The sequence below is a fragment of the Heterodontus francisci genome, chromosome 28, assembly GCF_036365525.1.
Source record: "Heterodontus francisci isolate sHetFra1 chromosome 28, sHetFra1.hap1, whole genome shotgun sequence".
Taxonomy (NCBI): Eukaryota; Metazoa; Chordata; class Chondrichthyes; order Heterodontiformes; family Heterodontidae; genus Heterodontus; species Heterodontus francisci.
Window position 1 is genome coordinate 72,534,749 of NC_090398.1, and position 20,658 is coordinate 72,555,406.

Below are 20,658 nucleotides of genomic sequence, written 5' to 3' on the forward strand. Positions count from 1 at the left end.
CGCCTTATCAAAGAAAAGGTAAAGCCAGGCCCCCTCTGCCCACTCATGGGATGGAAAGATCCCATGGAATTATTTAGAAGGTCAGCGGAATTATTCCCAGTGTCCTGGCCAACATTTACCCCTCAAATCAACATCACAAAAACAGATCTGATCATGATCACACTGCTACTTGTGGGATCTTGCTGTGAGGAAATTGGCTGTGTTTTTCCTACATTACAAGACTGACTAAACATTAAAAGGTACGCGTTGGTTGTAAATCGCTTTGGGACATGCAGTGGTCATAAAGGCGTTACATAAATGGAAGTGCTTTTTTTATTTTCAATGCCAGCAAGCAGGAACTTAGCTCCGTGACAGAAAACGGAGAGTATTGGAGAATGGTTGTTGTTCGGTCTGGAGGGAAGTACACAGTGGGGTTCCTCAGGGTCACTGTTGGGATCACTGTTGCTGTATGTTAATGCAATGGGCTTGTGTACAGACGGGATAATGTCAAAGTTTCCAGATGACAGGAAACTCAGAAATGTTAATAAACAGTGTGAAGGATAGTAACAGACTTCAGCAGGACAGAGACTGACTGGTGAAATGTACAGGAACATGGCAGATGTAATTTAAAACAGTGAAGTGTGAAGTGAGACATTTGGGTAGGAAATATGAGGAGAAACAATATAAACTCAATGGTACCATTATAAAGTGGGTGCAGGATTAGAGAGAACTGGAGGTGTACACACACAGATCTTTGAAGGTAACATGTAGTTTCCTTGGTGTTAGAGAGAGGCACAGAGTAATAAAACTCAGGAGGAAATGCTGATTTTTATACATTCTTGGTTAGGTCCCAGCTGGAGAATTGTGTCCAATTCTGATCACCACACTTTGGTAAGGATGTCAAGGACTTAGTGAAGACACAGAGATGATTTACTAGAACGGTACCAGGGACCTGGGAATTCAGTTACGTGGAGAGATTGGAAAAGCTGGGATTGTTCTCTTTAGAGCAGTGAAGGGTAAGGGGAGATTTAATATAGAATTCAAAATCATGAATGGTTTTGATAGAGTAATTAATGTGAAACTGTTTCCAGTGTCAGAAAGTTCAGTATTAAGAAGACACAGATTGAAGGTAATTGACAAAGAACCAGAGGTGAAATGAGGAGAATTTTCTTACTCAGTAAGTTGTTAGGATCTGGAATTCACTGCCTGAAAACATGGTGGAAGCAGATTCAATAATATCTTTCAAAAGAGAATTCAGCAAATACATGAATTGGAATTTAAAAAGCTGGAATGTGGGGCAAGAGGAGGGGAGAGGAACTAATTAGATATCCCTTTCAAAGAGACTGCACTAACACAATGGGCCGAATATCCTCCATCTGTGCGTCGGGTTTGTGATTCATGATCTGCCCGTGCCCGTTCTTGTTGAGGCAGGTGACACACAAAGCTTCTGCTGTCTCCTCATTTCCATGAATTCTACTTACTGCCCAGGGTGATCCGCACTGCTGTCTGTCTGCACGGTTAACTGGGACAGAACTGTGTGTGAGGCTGGCTCGTGTTTCAGCCAGCATTCAGCTTTTAAAGGCAGTCTGTCCCTCTTAAAGGGAAGCTGCACTGAATCACAGGAGGCTGCGTGTGCTGACTGTGAATTCTGCAATTGGAAACAAGGTAAATGGAACATTAGGGCGGCACAGTGGTGCAGTGGTTAGCACTGCAGCCTAACAGCTCCAGCGACCCGGGTTCAATTCTGGGTACTGCCTGTGTGGAGTTTGCAAGTTCTCCCTGTGTCTGCGTGGGTTTCCTTCGGGTGCTGCGGTTTCCTCTCACATGCCAAAGACTTGCAGGTTGATAGGTTAATTTCCCATTATAAATTGCCCCCAGTATAGGTAGGTGGTAGGGAAATATAGGGACAGGTAGGAATATGGAATTAGTGTAGGATTAGTATAAATGGCTGGTTGATGATCGGCACAGACTCGGTGGGCTGAAGGCCTGCTTCAGTGCTGTATCTCTAACACTAAAACTAAAAAATTATAGAGGGCTCTGCAGTTCACGGATGTGGTGCTGGAGGCCTTAGTCATCGAGGATGACAGGAGGAAAGAGGCCATGTTTCCATGGCGTGCGGCCGAGGCCCTCAAGTAACGCTCTCTGAAGGGACTGGGAGAAGGTGGCCAGGGATGTCAATGCAAGAGGTGTGGGCCCGAGGACGTGGCAGCAGTGCCAGAAGAAGTTTAATGAGCTCACACGGGTGTTCGATGTCAGTGACTTCATCTCCAAATGGCATCTCCTACCCCCAACACCATCAACCTCGCACACTGCTCAATGTACCACACCCCCATCACTCACCCATCAGGAGCACCTAACACTCAGGACTCACACCTAACATTCACATACTCCACCTCACCCTCACACACCTTCCACTGATACCAGCCTCATACCCACCTCTCACTGCCTCCACATACTTCCAGCTATTCAGCTATGGCAGGCACATCACCCAAATACTGTGAAACACAATTACTGATATTCCATCCCATCTCTTACAGGACAAGGTGGCCCATAATCACAGGCGAAGAAGTGAACCGGCGGGGGCCAGGCAGACCTTCATCCCCTGAGCCAAAGGGAGGAGATGGTTCTCCACATCATGGGACCGGCTGTGACAGAGCCAGTAGCATCCGGCATGACCGAGAGCACTCAGGATGATGCTATGCACCTGCCTGATGTCCCTTCTTAACTCCCACCCCCCCCCTCACCCTGCTTGGATGGGATGATGGACAAGCTGCAGATGGTGGGACCATGGACCTCCTGCTTTCCATCCCACCCCCAATCCCTCAACCCAACCCTCCCCTTCTGATTTTGTACTTCCCAACGATAACTGAAAACTGCCAGCTTCCCAGTCACAGCAGCTCCGGGAGACAGAGAAAGAGCAGCAGCACAGCACTGATGGTGAAGCCCCATCACTTGCTCTGATACTCACAGCCAACAGCTCAAATACTTACACAGTGTGTGCTGTAGAGGCTGGTATAGAGTCAGAATCTGCACGTGGTGAGTCACCGAGCACGAGTGAGCTGCAGCCAGGCCACGGGGAAAGGATAGTTCATGTGCCAGCTCACCGGAGGGCAAGGTCACAAACGAGTTATAATACACAGGACTCGGATGAAAACATTGCTGGAACAGCATGCAGGATAATGCTGATCGACATGTACACTGAGATACTTTGTCCATTGAGAGGCCTGTCAGACACTCTGTTATCACTGTCAAGGAACATGGAGGAGTCCGGCTCCAACATGGCACAGGACATTGCACAGAGCTAGAAGCCTATTCCTTCCCCTGTGGAAGTGGTCACACTCCATGACAGCATTAGGGGACTCAGCTGCGATACAGTGTTTGGAGACCATTAGATTAGATTAGAACATTACAGAGCAGTACAGGCCCTTCGGCCCTCGATGTTGCGCCGACCTGTGAAACCATCTGACCTACACTGTTCCATTTTCATCCATATGTCTATCCAATGACCATTTAAATGCCCTTACAGTTGGCGAGTCTACTACTGTTGCAGGCAGCGCGTTCCACGCCCCTACTACTCTCTGAGTAAAGAAACTACCTCTAACATCTGTCCTATATCTATCACCCCTCAACTTAAAGCAATGCCCCTCGTGTTTGCCATCACCATCCGAGGAAAAAGACTCTCACTATCCACCCTATCTAACCCTCGGATTATCTTATATGTCTCTATTAAGTCACCTCTCCTCCTCCTTCTCTCCAACGAAAACAACCTCAAGTCCCTCAGCCTTTCCTCGTAAGACCTTCCCTCCATACCAGGCAACATCCTATTAAATCTCCTCTGCACCCTTTCCAAAGCTTCCACATCCTTCCTATAATGCAGAGAACAGAACTGCACGCAATACTCCAGGTGCGGTCTCACCAGAATTTTGAACGGCTGCAGCATGACCTCGTGACTCCGAAACTCGATCCCCCTACTAATAAAAGCTAACACACCATATGCCTTCTTAACAGCCCTATTAACCTGGGTAGCAACTTTCAGGGATTTATGTACCTGGACACCAAGATCTCCCTGTTCATCTACATGACCAAGAATCTTCCCATTAGCCCAGTACTCTGCATTCCTGTTACTCCTTCCAAAGTGAATCACCTCGCACTTTTCCGCATTAAACTCCATTTGCCATCTCTCAGCGCAGCTCTGCAGCCTATCTATGTCCCTCTGTACCCTACAACATCCTTCGACACTATCCACAACTCCACCGACCTTCGTGTCATCCACAAATTTACTAACCCACCCTTCTACACCCTCTTCCAGGTCATTTATAAAAATGACAAACAGCAGTGGCCCCAAAACAGATCCTTGCGGTACACCACCAGTGACTGAACTCCAGGATGAACATTTGCCATCAACCACCACCCTCTGTCTTCTTTCAGCTAGCCAATTTCTGATCCAAAGCTCTAAATCACCTTCAACCCCATACTTCCGTATTTTCTGCAATAGCCTACCGTGGGGAACCTTATCAAACGCCTTACTGAAATCCATATACACCACATCCACTGCTTTACCCTCATCCACCTGTTTGGCCACCTTCTCGAAAAACTCAATAAGGTTTGTGAGGCACGACCTACCCTTCACAAAACCGTGCTGACTATCGCTAATGAACTTATTCTTTTCAAGATGATTATAAATCATGTCTCTTATAACCTTTTCCAACATTTTACCCATAACCGAAGTAAGGCTCACAGGTCTATAATTACCAGGGCTGTCTCTACTCCCCTTCTTGAACAAGGGGACAACATTTGCTATCCTCCAGTCTTCCAGCACTATTCCTGTCGACAATGACGACATAAAGATCAAGGACAAAGGCTCTGCAATCTCCTCCCTGGCTTCCCAGAGAATCCTAGGATAAATCCCATCTGGCCCAGGGGACCTATCTATTTTCACACTTTCCAAAATTGCTAACACCTCCTCCTTGTGAACCTCAATCCCATCTAGCCTAGTAGTCTGAATCTCAGTATTCTACTCGACAACATTTTCTTTCTCTATTGTAAATACTGACGAAAGATATTCATTTAACGCTTCCCCTATCTCCTCTCATTCCATACACAACCTCCCACTACTATCCTTGAGTGGCCCTAATCTAACTCTAGTCATTCTTTTATTCCTGATATACCTATAGAAAGCCTTAGGGTTTTCCTTGATCCTATCCGCCAATGACTTCTCGTGTCCTCTCCTTGCTCTTCTTAGCTCTCCCTTTAGATCCTTCCTGGCTGGCTTGTAACTCTCAAGCGCCCTAACTGAGCCTTCACGTCTCATCCTAACATAAGCCTTCTTCTTCCTTTTGACAAGCGCTTCAACTTCTTTAGTAAACCACGGCTCCCTCGCTCGACAACTTCCTCCCTGCCTCACAGGCACATAATTATCAAGGACACGCAGTAGCTGCTCCTTGAATAAACTCCACATTTCGATTGTGCCCATCCCCTGCAGTTTCCTTCCCCATCCTACGCATCCTAAATCTTGCCTAATCGCATCATAATTTCCTTTCCCCCCGCTATAATTCTTGCCCTGCGAGATACACCTGTCCCTGCCCATCGCTAAGGTAAACCTAACCGAATTGTGATCACCATCACCAAAGTGCTCACCTACATCTAAATGTAACACCTGGCCGGGTTCATTACCCAGTACCAAATCCAATGTGGCATCGCCCCTGGTTGGCCTGTCTACATGCTGTGTCAGAAAACCCTCCTGTACATACTGGACAAAAACTGACCCATCTAAAGTACTCGAACTATAGTATTTCCAGTCAATATTTGGAAAGTTAAAGTCCCCCATAACAACTACCCTGTTATTCTCGCTCCTGTCGAGAATCATCTTCGCTATCCTTTCCTCTACATCTCTGGAACTATTCGGAGGTCTATAGAAGACTCCCAGCAGGGTGACCTCTCCTCTCCTGTTTCTAACCTCGGTCCATACTACCTCAGTAGACGAGTCCTCAAACGTCCATTCTGCCGCTGTAATACTCTCCTTGATTAACAATGCCACACCCCCTCCTCTTTTCCAATCTTCTCTGTTTTAACTGAAACATCTAAATCCAGGAACCTGCAACATCCATTCCTGCCCCTGCTCTACCCATGTCTCCGAAATGGCCACTACATCGAAATCCCAGGTACCAACCCATTCTGCAAGCTCACCCACCTTATTCCGGATGCTCCTGGCGTTGAAGTAGACACACCTTAAACCAAGTTCTTGCTTGCCAGTGCCCTCTTGCGTCCTTGTAACCTTATCCCTGACCTCACTACTCTCAACATCCTGTACACTGGAACTGCAATTTAGGTTCCCATTCCCCTGCTGAATTAATTTAAACACCCCCGAAGAGCACTAGCAAATCTCCCCACCAGAATATTGGTACCCCCCTGGGTCAGGTGACGACCATCCTGTTTGTAGAGGTCCCACCTACCCCAGAATGAGCCCCATTGTCTCAGCTTCCACAGCAGCACAGACGGCAGACACCCAGTGTGTCAGTAATCCGGTGGATTACATGGATTGCTGAGGTGTCATCAAGTGGGATTTACAGTGGCTCCGTGGAGCATGAACCTGCTTTCCTCTCTCAGGATGACAGTATTTGTTCTCCCTTCACTGTCACTCCACCAATGTCCTTGCTGTTACTCATCAGCCAGCCCAGGCTGCTGCTGCCCATATCGAGGTGGTGCAGTCTGAATCCGAGCCCTCACTGCCCAGAGCCGCTCGAAGACGCCCTCCAAGGCAATCTGCAGTCACCCCCCAGTGAAAGTCAGCAGCCTTTCACCAGCCATGCTGCAGTCACTGGAGAAGCATTGTGTAGGAGCACAAGGCAGGTCGAGGGAACCCACAAGACAGGCACCAAGGGAATACACAAGTGTGAATAGTTCAGTTTTGTTTGTTTAATTGGTGATGGATAGAGATGTTAATGAAAAGGTTTTTATTGGTGGCTTTTATTGCAGGATGGTGACCAAGGGGAAGCTGTCACGGGGCGTTCAGATGGGTGTAATGGTGGAGAATGGGGGGGGGATACATGGTGGGACAGGGAAGTTGTCCTGTGGTATCTGGAAACTTGGCAGGGACTCTCCGACAGCCTGTCCGGGTCGAAGGCAACCAGGAAGTATCCTCCCTGCCTCCTCCGCTTCCTCCTGAGGGAGCCTCCGGATTCCTGGTGCCAATGACTGTGTCCTCATGATGGTGATGATATGAAGGGTGCAGCAGAACACCATGAACTTGGACACCTGCTCCAGTGTGTACTGGAGGGCTCTCCCCGAGCGGTTCAGACATTGTAAGCATTGCTTCATCACACCGATGGTCTGTTCCACTGTGTTCCTGCTGGAGTGTTTGTTTGACTGGCAGTGGAAAGTGGGTTTGGGGGTGTAGGAGGTATAGCCATGTCTGGGGTGGGGGGGGGAGGGTCCATTGTCTCTGAGGAACCGCAGTCCGATTTTCCATGGAGCTCCGAAATATTGGGACCAGCTGACTGTTTCAGAATGAAGGTATCCTGGCTGGTGCCAGGATAGTGGACATTCACCAACATGATGCACTGGGCATGCTCACACACCAACTGCACATTAATGTAGTGAGAGTTCCTCCAGTTCCTGTATCTCTCCCCGTTGTCAAGGGAACCCCGCAGAGCCACCTACACCATCACGAATCCCGATATCCTGACAAAGCCACAGGACCTTTCATCCTGCTTCTCTCTGCTGAGGATTGGACACAGGGCAGTCTTTGAGGTGGACAGGGGTAGACACTGAATGAGGGTCCACTGATACCCCACAAGCCTGAGGATTGGACACCGGGCAGTCTTTATAGATCCAATAGTTGGATACAGAAACTTACCAGGTACACCAATAATCGCGAGGATGGGATCGTAAATCGTTTCAATCATCTTCAGTGCAAAATAGATCCGCCATTCTAATGTTATCCAAAAATAATCTGCAATAATTTCGCCAAGCCAATAGGAGAAACTCCTGCTGCCCATTGTTGTAACATTCCAATCTATTGTTCTCAGATTCTGACCCATTGTTGGAACATTCCAATCTATTGTTCTCAGATTCTGACCCATTGTTGTAACATTCCAATCTATTGTTCTCAGATTCTGACCCATTGTTGTAACATTCCAATCTATTGTTCTCAGATTCTGACCCATTGTTGTAAGATTCCAATTCATTGTTATCAGAATCTGATCTATCCTCTCCATCTCACTGCAGCCACGGATCCCTGTTCGTGTCAGGGTTGATGCTCCAACTGAAACTATGGGATAGCACTTTGAATGGAGCCCATTATTAAAGAAGAGGGAAACCCTCCAGTGACGCAATTAGTGTCCATAGTGACTGACATTAATTACAGTCACTGAACAAACAGGTTCAGTCAACCCCTTTCAATCCAACAGTGGCGCAGTGGTTAGCACCGCAGCCTCACAGCTCCAGGGACCCGGGTTCGATTCCGGGTACTGCCTGTGTGGAGTTTGCAAGTTCTCCCTGTGTCTGCGTGGGTTTTCTCCGGGTGCTCCGGTTTCCTCCCACAAGCCAAAAGACTTGCAGGTTGATAGGTAAATTGGCCATTATAAATTGTCACTAGTATAGGTAGGTGGTAGGGAAATATAGGGACAGGTGGGGATGTTTGGTAGGAACATGGGATTAGTGTAGGATTAGTATAAATGGGTGGTTGATGTTCGGCACAGACTCGGTGGGCCGAAGGGCCTGTTTCAGTGCTGTATCTCTAATCTAATCTAATCTAATCTAATAAAGTAAAAGATTGACCTGGTTTAGATAGGATATATGAGGTTTGTTGAGGGAAAGAATGGTGGACATAGCAGGGGCACTGGCCAGAATCTTACAATCCTCCTTAGATATGAAAGAGTTGTCAGAGGACTGGAAGGCTATAAATGTCACACCCTGTTTCCAAAAGGAGAGATTCGATAAACCCTGTAACTATGTTGGTGTTGGTGTTTGGTAATTTCTCGAGGACGTAGCCCAGTGCAAATAGATATCTTGATTGGGAAAACAGGGTATAATAAATAACACGTGCCAGTGAGGATAGAAATAGGAATATGGTGCAGTTAAACAGGTGGCTGAACAGCTTGTGTAGAAGGGAGGGTTTCTGATATCGAGACGATTGGGATCTCTTCAGGGACACATGGGACCTTTACAAGAAGGACGGGTTGCATCTAAACTGGAGGGGCACAAATATCCTGGCTGCGAGTTTTGCTAGCGTCACTCGGGAGGGTTTCAACTAGTGTGGCAGGGGGTGGGAAGCAGAGCAGAAGGACAGAAAGTGAAATAAATGAGGGGGAACAAGTAAATAAGGCCAGTAAGACGAAGAAGAAGAGCAGGCAGGGAGATGTTGCGGAGCACAGCGGGACTGGCGGTCTGAAGTACATTTGTTTCAATGCAAGAAGTATAACAGGTCAGGCAGATGAACTTAGAGCTTGGATTATTACTTGTAAATCTGATGTTGTTGCTATTACAGAGAATTGGTTGAGGGGAGGGCAGGATTGGCAGCTAAATGTTCCAGGCTTTAGAAGCGTCAGGCGGGATATACGGGGTGTAAAAGGGGTGGGTGAGTTGCATTACTGGTTAAGGAGAATATCACAGCTGTACTGCGGGAGGACACCTCGGAGGGGGCATGCTGCGAGGCAATATGGGTGGAGCTCAGGAATAAAAAGGGTACAGTCACGATGTTGGAGGTTTACTACAGGCCTCCCAACAGCCAGTTGAAGGTAGAGGAGCAGAAATGTAGACAGATTTTGGAAAGATGTAAAGGTAACAGGGTTGCAGTGGTGGGTGATTTTAACTTCCCCAATATTGACTGGGACTCACTTAGTGCTAGGGGCTTGGATGGGGCAGAATTTGTGAGGAGCATCCAGGAGGGCTTCTTGAAACAATACGTAGATAGTCCAACTAGGGATGGGGCCGTACTGGACCTGGTATTGTGGAATGAGCCCGGCCAGGTGGTCGAAGTTTCAGTCGGGGAGCATTTCCGGAACAGTGACCATAATTCCATAAGTTTTAAGGTACTTGTGGATCAGGATAAGAGTAGTCCTCGGGTGAAGGTGCTACATTGGGGGAAGGCTAATTGTAACAATATTAGGCAGGAACTGAAGAATTTTGATTGGGGGCGGCTGTTTGAGGGTAAATCAGCATCTGACATATGGGAGTCTTTCAAGCGTCAGTTGATTTGAATCCAGGACTAGGATGACCCTGTGAAGAAGAGCGATAAGTTTGGCAAGTTTCTGGAACCTTGGATAACGCGGGATATTTTGAGTCTAGTCAAAAAGAAAAAGGAAGCATTTGTAAGGGCTGGAAGGCTTGAAACAGACGAATCATTTGAGGAATATAAAGACAGTAGGAAAGAACTTAAGCAAGGATTCAGGAGGGCGAAAAGGGTTTATATGAAGTCATTGGCAAACAGGATTAAGGAAAATCCCAAGGCTTTTTATACGTATATAAAGAGCAAGAGGGTAACCAGGGAAAGGGTTGGCCCACTCAATGACAGAGAAGGGAATTCTACGTATGGAGCCAGAGGAAATGGGCGAGGTGCTAAATGAGTACTTTGCATCAGTATTCACCAAGGAGAAGGACTTGGTGCATGATGAGCCTAGGGAAGGGAGTGCAGATAGCCTCAGTCATCTCATTATCAAAAAGGAGGAGGTGTTGGGTATCTTGCAAAGCATTAAGGTAGATAAGTCCCCAGGGCCTGATGGGATCTAACCCAGAATACTGAGGGAGGCAATTGAAGAAATTGCTGGGGCCTTGACAGTAATCTTTGCATCCTCATTGGCGGCAGGTCAGGCCCCAGAGAACGGGGGAATAGCCAATGTTGTTCCTTTGTTTAAGAAGGGTGGCAAGGAAAATCCAGGAAATTATCGGTCGGTGAGCCTTACGTCAGTGGTTGGGAAATTATTAGAGAGGGTTCTTCGGGACAGGATTTACTCCCATTTGGAAACAAATGGACGTATTAGCGAGAGGAAGCATGGTTCTGTGAAGGGGAGGTCGTATCTCACTAATTTGATTGAGTTTTTGAGGAAGTGACGAAGATATTAGATGAAGGAAGGGCATTGGATGTTATCTATATGGACTTCAGTAAAGCCTTTGACAAGATGGCAGACTGATACAAAATGTGAAGTCATATGGGATCAGAGGGGAGCTGGCAAGATGGATACAGATCTGGCTCAGTCATAGAAGACAGAGGGTAGCAGTGGAAGTGTGCTTTTCTGAATGGAGGGATGTGACTAGTGGTATTCCACAGGGATCAGTGCTGGGACCTTTGCTCTTTGGAGTATATATAAATGATTTGGAGGAAAATGTAGCTAGTCTGATAAGTACGACACAAAGGTTTGTGGAGTTGCGGACAGTGATGAGGATTGTCAGAGGATACAACAAAATATAGATCGGTTGGCGACTTGGGTGGCGAAATGGCAGATGGAGTTTAATCCGGAAAAATGTAAGGTAATGCATTTTGGAAGGTCTAATGCAGTTGGGAAGTTTACAGTAAATGGCAGAACGCTTAGGAGTATTGACAGGCAGAGAGACCTGGGCGTACAGATCCACAGGTGACTGAAAGTGGCAACGCGGGTGGATAAGGTAGTCAAGAAGGCTACGGCATGCTTGCCTTCATCTTTCGCGGCATATAGTATAAAAATAGGCAAGTCATGTTGCAGCTGTACAGAAATATAGTTAGGCCACACTTACAATATTGCGTGCAATTCTGGTCGCCACACTACCAGAAGCACGTGGAGGCTTTGGAGAGGGTACAGAGGAGGTTTACCAGGATGTTGCCTGGTCTGGAGGGTATGAGCTATGAGAGAAGGTTGGATAAACTCGGAATGTTTTCACTGGAACGACGGAGGTGGAGGGGCGACATGATAGAGGTTGACAAAGTTATGAGCGGCATGGACAGAGTGGATAGTTACAAGCTTTTTCCCAGGGTGGAAGAGTCAGTTTCTAGGGGACATAGGTTTAAGGTGAGAGGGGCAAAGTTCAGAGGGGAGATGCGAGGCAAGTTCTTTACGCAGATGGTGGTGAGTGCCTGGAACCTGTTGCCGGGGGAGGTGTTGGAAGCAGTTACCGTAGAGACGTTTAAGAGGCATCTAGACAAATACGTGAATAAGATGGGTATAGAGGGATCCGGACCCCGGAAGTGCAGAAGGTTTTAGTTTAGGCAGGCATCGTGATCGGAGCAGGCTTGGAGGGCTGAATGGCCTGTTCCTGTGCTGTACTGTTATTTGTTTGTTCTTTGACATTCAGCACTGATAGGTTAATGGAAAATCATGTCTGATAATCTTAATCAAGTTAGTTGATGACATAACTGTGAGTGTTGATGAGGATAATGTGTTTTGTCTTATGTATATGGACTTTCAAAAGGCCTGTGATCAAATGACATTTCGTTGAATTGTTATGAAAGATGGAACACATGGATTAATGTGACAGTGATAATGTGGATATGACACTGACTCATGGACAGAAAGCAGAGAGAAGTGGTGAACAGACATTGTTCAGACTGGGGGAGGGGGAGTATACAGTACTGTGTCTCAGGGGTCCGTATTGGAACTAGCGCTGTTCCTGACACACAAATAGATATATGAATGACATAGACCTTTATGTAAAGAAAAACATAATTTCATGTCTTTCAGATGACATGAAACTCATAACTAAGGGTGGCAAACGCACAGACCACAGAATCATCCAACCTCACAGACCTTGTTTTTTAAAGAATTATTCCGGATTCATATCCAACCACAATTTATTTCTCATTCTAACTTATTTGTGTGTGGTTCTCGTGTCGGTGTCTGCGTGAATGCAGTATATTTTAATTATTTTATTTAGACTCAATTAGAATTATGAAATGTAATAAACTTACTTCTAGTTTAAACTCAAGAAAACCTGTCTGATTGGTTCTTTCACGATCACAACAAACACTCACTGAGGTGGTAAGCACGTCCACTGTTAAAAATGAATAAACCTTGTTGTGATCAAAGAAACACGAGGACAAATGGGGAGACTGGGCCCCATCCTCATCTGCTTTCGACAGACATCTGGAAGTTCCAGTGACCATAACCCAACAACAAACGAGAAATTGGAGTCACAGGGTTACACATCATAGAAACTGTCCCATTGGCCCACCGTGTCCACGCCCGCCATCAGGCCTATCTATTCTAATCCCATTTTCCAGCACTTGGCCCGTAATCTTGTACGGTATGGCGTTTTAAATGCTCATCTAAATACATCTTAAATGTTGTTGTGAGGCTTCCTGACCTTCACCCCTTCAGGCAGTGTGTTCCAGATTCCAACCACCCTCTGGGTGAAAATAATTTTTCCTCAAATTTTCTTTAAACCTCCTGCCCCTTAATTTCAGTCTTTGCCCCCCTAGTTATTGATACTTCTGATAAGGGAAAAGGTTTCTTCCTATCTCAGTCCTTATAATTTTGTGCACCTCAGTCAGGTCCCCAGTCAGCCATCTCTGCTCTAAGGAAAACAACTCTAGTCTATCCAGTCTCTCTTCATAGCTGAAATTCTCCAGCCCAGGCAACATCCTGGTGAATCTCCTCTGCAGCCTCCCCAGTGCAATCACATCCTTCCTATAGTGTACTGACCAGATGTGTACACAGTACTCCAGCTGTGCCCTCACTAGCGATTTATCCAGCTACATCATAGCCTCCCTGCTCTTACATTCTATAACTTGGCCAATCAAGGCACGTGTCCCATATGCCTTCCTAACCACCTTATCTGCTTGTACTGCTGCTTTCAGTAATCTATAGACAAGTACACCATGGTCCTTCTGACCCTCTGTACTTCCAGGGGTCCTCCCTTCCATTGTATATTCCCTTGCCCTGTTATTCCTCCCAAAATACATCATCTCACATTTCTCAGGATTAAATTCCATGTGCCACTGTTTGCCCATCTTAATTGCCCATCTATATCGCCCTGTTAGCTAAGGCTTCCCTCCTCACTATTTTCAACACCGTCAATTTTCGTGTCATCTGCGAACTTACTGATCATGCCTCCTATATTTACGTCTAAATCATTGATGCATACTACAAACAGCAAGGGTCCCAGCACCGATCCCGGTGGTACACCACTGATCACAGGCTTCCACTCGCAAAAACAGCCCTCAACCATCACCCTCTGCCTCTCGCCACTAAGCCAATTTTGGATCCAATTTTCCAAATTACCCTGGATCCCATGGTCTCTTACCTTCTTAACCAATCTCCCATGCGGGACGTTATCAAAAGCCTTACTGAGGTTCATGTAGACTACATGAACTGCTTTACCCTCATTGACACATCTAGTCACCTCCTCGAAAATTCAATCAAGTTTTTTAGACACGATCTCCCCCTGACAAAGCCATGCTGACTATCCCTGATTAATCTCTGCCTCTCCAAGTGGAGATTAATCCTGTCCTTCAGATTTTTTTCCAATAGTTTCCCAACCACTGATGTTAGACTCACTGGCCAGTAATTACCTGGTATATCCCTGCTACCCTTCTTGAATATGGTACCACATTCGCTGTCCACCAGTCCTCTGGTACCCCTCCTTTGGCCAGAGAAGTGGCAAAAACAACTGATCCTGAGAAAACAATTACAAATTTCAAAGCAGTTTTATTGTGTTTTCCACTGCTAGAGCACTAAAATATCCACATTCGAAGCCAGTACCCTCCGAAGCCAGCGCAAACGAACACGTGAACATACGAATTAAGAGCAGGAGTAGGCCACTCGGCCCCTCAAGCCTGCCTTGCCATTTAATAAGATCATCACTAATCTGATTTTAACCTGAACTTTAACTTCTCACCTACCTCCGATAACCTGTTACCCTTGTTTATCAAGAATCTATCTACCTCTGCTTTAAAATATTTAAAGACTCTGCTTCTACTGCCTTTTGAGGAAGAGAGTTCCAAAAACTCACAACCCTCTGACAGAAAGAAATTCTCCTGTTTCCTGTTTTAAATGGGCGACCCCTTATTTTTAAATAGTGACCTCTAGCTCTAGATTCTCTCACAATGGGTAACATCCTTTTCCACATGCACCCTGTCAAGACCACTCATGATCGTATATGTTCCAGTCAAGTCGCCTCTTATTCTTCTAAACTGCAGCGGATACAATCCTAGCCTCTCCAATCCTTCCTCCTAAGACAATCCACCCAATCCAAGTATTAGTCTCGTCAACCTTTTCTGAACTGCTTACAATGCAGTTACATCATTCCTTAAATAAGGAGACCAGTACTGTACACAGTACTCCAGATGTGGTCTCACCAATGCCCTGTACAGCTAAAGCATAATCTCCCTAATTTGTATTCAATTCCCCTCATGATAATCAATAACATTCTATTAGCTTTCCTAATAACGTGCTGTACCTGCATACTAACCTCTTGCGATTCATGCAGTAGAACACCCAGATCCCTCTACATCTCAGAGCTCTGCAATCTCTCACCATTTAGATAATATGATTATTTTTTATTCTTCCTGCCAAAATAGACAATTTCACATTTTTCCACATTGTACTCCATTTGCCAGATCTTTGCCCACTGACTTCACCTATCTATATTCCATTTTTAACCTCCTGATGTCCTCTTCACAACTTACTTTACTGCTTAACTATGTGTCATCAGCAATTTTAGTAACCATACCTTTGGTCCATTCATCCAAGTCATTTCTATAAATTGTAAAATGTTGAGGCCCCAGCATTGATTCCTGTGTCACACCACTCATTACACCTTGCCAACCAGAAAATGACCCATTTATGCCTACCTTCTGTTTCCTGTGAGCTAGCAAATCTTCTATTCATGCCAATATGTTACCCCCTATACCATGAGCTATAACGTTTGATGTGACACCTTATCAAATGCATTCTTGAACTCTAAGTACAGTACATCCACCTGGTTCCCTTTCTCCACAGCACATGCTACTTCTTCATAGAAATCGAATAACTTTTGTGAAACATGATTTCCTTTTCAGAAAACCATGTTGACTCTGCCTGATTATCTGATTTTTCTAAGTGTCTGCTATTACGTCTTTAATAATAACGTCTCACATTTTCTGCAAGACAGATATAAAGCTAAATAGCCTGGAGCTTCCTGCTTTCTGTCTCCCTGTCTTTTTGAATAAAGGAGTTCCATTTGCAATAAAGGAGTTACATACAGAGTAAAGTAACTCAGTACAGGTTAACATCCTATCAGTTGAAAAGTTGAGTAATGTGGCTGGACAGTTAGGGATTACTCTCCGTCCAAAAGCTCGGAAACCCGAAATCCTGAGACTCGTGTGGAACCATTTTTCACTTGAAGCTGAAGACTCACACAGGGTTAGAATTACTAACAGATAGAGTAATGTTAGCTAAGGTAAAACTAGAACAGAAGAGACGAGAATTAGAATTCCAGAGAGAGCGAAAAGAGCAAAGTGAAAGGGAAAAAGTAAGAGTATTCCAGAAGGAGAAGGAAGAAAGGGAGTTGAGGTGGCTCAAACAACTAGAGGAAGACCCAATACGCCCAGTGAAGGCACAGCTAGTGAGGGAGCTACCCCGAGATCAGGACCATGCGCCGAGCTCTTAAAGTTCTCCCAGTTCATGAGAAATTTCAATGAGGAGGATGGCGGAATATTTTGTCACTTTTGAAAAAATTGCAAAGCAGCTGAAATAGCCCGCAGAGAGATGGACACTGTTTTTGCAAAATAAAATAACAGGAAAAGCCCATGAGGTTTATTCACTGTTGCCAGATGAAAGTTCATCAGATTTTGTGATGACTAAAAATGCTATCCTGGGTACATACGAGATAGTACCAGAGGTGTACCAGCAAAAATTCTGAACCCTTCGAAATCGGCTTGAATAAACCTACCTCGAGTTTGAAAGAGGTAAGCAGCTTCGGAACATAAGAGCTGGAGTAGAACATTCAACCCATCGAGCCTGGCCCGCCAACCAATATCATAATGGCTGATCATCCACTTCAATGCCTTTTTCCCACAATATCCCCATATCCTATTATGTCACTGGTATTTAGAAAACTGTCAATCTCCACTTTAAACATACACAATGACTGAGATTCCCCAGACCTCTGGGGGAAAGAATTCCAAAGATCACAACCTTCTGAGTAAAGAAATTTCCCCTCATCACTGTCCTAAGTGGCTTCTCTATTATTTTAAAATTGTATCTGCTGGTTCTAGACTCCCCAACCAGAGGAAACATTTTACCAGCATCTACCCGGTCTAGCCATTTCAGTATAATGTATGTTTCAATGAGATCATGGTGGGTGTGTGGAATGCGCTGCTCGCAGTGGTAGTAGAAGCAGATACATTAGGGGCATTTAAGCGACTCTTGGCTAGGTACATGGACGATAGTAGAATGAAGCATAGGTAGTTACTTAGATCTTGAGTAGGTTAATGGTTCGGCACAACACCGTGGGTCGAAGGGCCTGTACTGTGCTGTACTGTTCTATGTTCTATGACCTCTCAGTCTTTGAAACATGGGAGAATACAGGCCCAGTTTCCCCACTCTCTCTTCACAGGACAGTCCCGCCATCCCAGGAACAAGTCTGGGGAATCTTCATTGCACTCCCTCTATGGCAATAATATCCTTCCTGAGGTAAGGGGATCAAAACTGCACACAGCACTCCAGGTGTGGTCAAACCAAGGTTCTATACAATTGAAGCAAGGCTTCACTACTCTTGTACACAAGTCCTCTTGTGATAAAGGCTAACAGACCATTAGCCTTCCTAATTGCTTGCTGCACCTGCATGTTAGCTTTCAGTGACTTATTGACAAGGACACCCTGGTCCCTTTGTACATCTACACTTTCTAATCTCTTACCATTTAAGAAATGCTCTGCGCATCTGTTCCTCCTACCAAAGTGGATAACCTCACATTTGTCCACTTTATATTGCCTCTGCCATGTTCTTGCCCACTCACTAAGTCTGTCCAAATTCCCTTGAAACCGCTTTGCATATTCCTCAAAGCATGCATTCGCACTTATTTTGGTATCACCTGCGAACTTGGAAATATGACGTTTGTCCTCATATCCAAATCATTGATATATGTTGTGAACAGCTTGGGCCCAAACATTGATCCATGCAGCACCCCACTAGTCGCAGCTGGCTAACGCAAGAATGCACCATTTATTCCTACTCTCTGCTTTCTGCCTGTTAACCAATCCTTAATGCATACACATATATTATCTCCTATTCCATGTGCTTTAATTTTGTTAACCGATCTCTTGTGGGATACTTTATCGAAAGCCTTCAGAAAATCCAAGCATACCACGTCCACGGACTCCCCTTTACCAATTCGGTTAGTAACATCCTCAATAAAAACTCCAACAGGTTCGTCAAGAATGATTTCCCATTCATAAATCCATGTTGACTATGCCCAATCAGATCATTATTATCCAAGTGTCAATTTATCACATCCTTTGGAATAGATTCCATCTTTTTGCCAACGACTGATGTAAGGCTAACAGATCCTTAATTTCCGGTTTTCTTTCTCCCTCCCTTCGTAAATAGTGGAGTGACATTTGCTACCTTCCAATCTGCAGGAACCGCTCTGGACTCTAGAATTTTGAAAGATGATCATCAATGAACCCACTATCTCCATAGTTACCTCTTTCAACACTCTGAGATGCAGGATATCATATCCTGGGGCCTTGTCAACCTTCAGCCCCATTATTTTCTCCAATGCAACGTTCTTCCTAATACTAATTTCCTTCACGTCCTCATTCTCCCGAGTCCCTTGGATCTCTAATTCTGGGAGATTTCTTGTATCTCCCTCAGTTAGGACAGACACAAGATAATCATTTAACTTCTCTGCCATTTCTCTGTTCCCCATTATAAATTCTCCTGACTTTGCCGCAATGGACCCACATTTGTCTTAACCAAACGTTTCCTTTTTATGTATCTCTAGAAGATTTTACAGTCTGTTTTTATGTTTTCTTTTGACCAGTAGATATTGACACTCAAGATAGAGCCCACATATGTAAACCTCAGATCGTTCTCGAGGAGTTCAAAAACTCGCTCTCCCTCCCATTAAAACCCACAAAGAGGGGCAAGAGGTTCAAAGAGCCAGGCTGGTTGCTTTGCAGGCTGATGAATTTCCTCTTGTACACAAGGCCTTAACGCCAAAGGGAAACACTTCCCTTGTCTCCCCGAAGACCAGAGAATTAAAGGAGGATGATTGGATCCCGGCTAGCCTTGGGCGAGAAGGAAAAGCTGGACACACGGGGGCCCATCCTCAAGCCAAATAGGACGATATTGAGAGCAGGAGTAATGTCCGACGATCTGTATGTTTCCACTGTAATAAGGCAGATCACCATCGAGCTGAATGATGGAAATGACGGGGAAAACCTGTAGGATTAATCAGAGTCCACTAGATCAGTGCAGGAAAACGGGCCCCGATGGAAAGCACGGCAGATCAGACTGTGCCTCTAACTGCGGCAGTCAGACCCAGTAAACCTACCACAGAGAGTGCGGGAAAACTTAACAAAATCACCGAGAGTTACCTGGAATTTGTATCCCAAGAAAAAGTGTTCCCATACTCCTCCAATGAGGCAAGCAAGCCCGTAGTCAGACTGAGGGATAGAGGGGCCACCCAATCCCTTCTGCTGGGAAAAGTCATGACCTTCCTCCGAGCGTGCAGTGAATGCTAGAGTGTTAGTGAATGGTATCGGAAGATGGTATATGTCCATACTTTTATATCGGGTGCAGTTGGAATGTGACTTAGTTTCAGGACCGCTAACCATGGGGATTGTACCTAGTTTACCGGTGGATGGATCGACCTACTCCCAGGTAATAATCTGACAGGGGAAAAGGTGGCAGCTTCCCCAGTAGTTCTCGAGAAATCAAAAGAGGTCAGGGAGAAAGAGCAGTTACAGGGGAAGGTCCCTGCCATTCTCCCTGATTGTGTGGTGACTCGGTCCATGGCCAAACAATCCTTTGAACTGACACTGCAGATGGATTATCCTACTGGCTGGTTGTCTGAAACCTTCATTCGGAAGGTAATGGAACCAAAGGATGTGTTAAACAGATATTCCTTAGTTGAGGCTCAGCAACAGGACCCAGTGTTAAAAATATATCACAGACTGTCCAAACAAAAACTGAAGCAGAGGGAGTTGCAGAGTGCTACTATTTAAAGAATGAGGTGCTGATGAGGAAGTGGAGACCTCCTCACAGACCTGCATATGAAGAGAGGACAGTGGTTCACGAGATAGTGGTGCCGCTGAGGTCCACTTAAAGAAATATTAAGAATGGCCCACGAACTTCCAATGGCTGGACATGTCGGTGTATGGAAAATCGAAGCCCACATAAGACAGCATTTTGACTGGCCACAACTCCACAAAGATGTGGTAGAGTTCTGTAAAACTGGTCACACGTGCCAGGTTGTGGGGAAGCCTTAATCTGCAGTTAAACCTTCACCCCTAATTCCCATACCATCTTTTGGGGAACCCTTCAGCAGAGTGTTGGTGGATTGTGCGGGACAACCGCTGAAAACAATAGAGGGATTACCAGTATCTTCTCACCATTTTGGATGTGGTGACCCAATTCCCAGAGACCATTCTCCGGAACAACTATCTCTGCCAAGGTAGTTGTGGAGGGGCTAACCCAATTCTTTACCCGAAGTGGGCTGCCTGCTGAGATCCAGATGGACCAGGGTAAACATTTTATGTCTAATCTTTTTGAAACGGTCATGGGTAA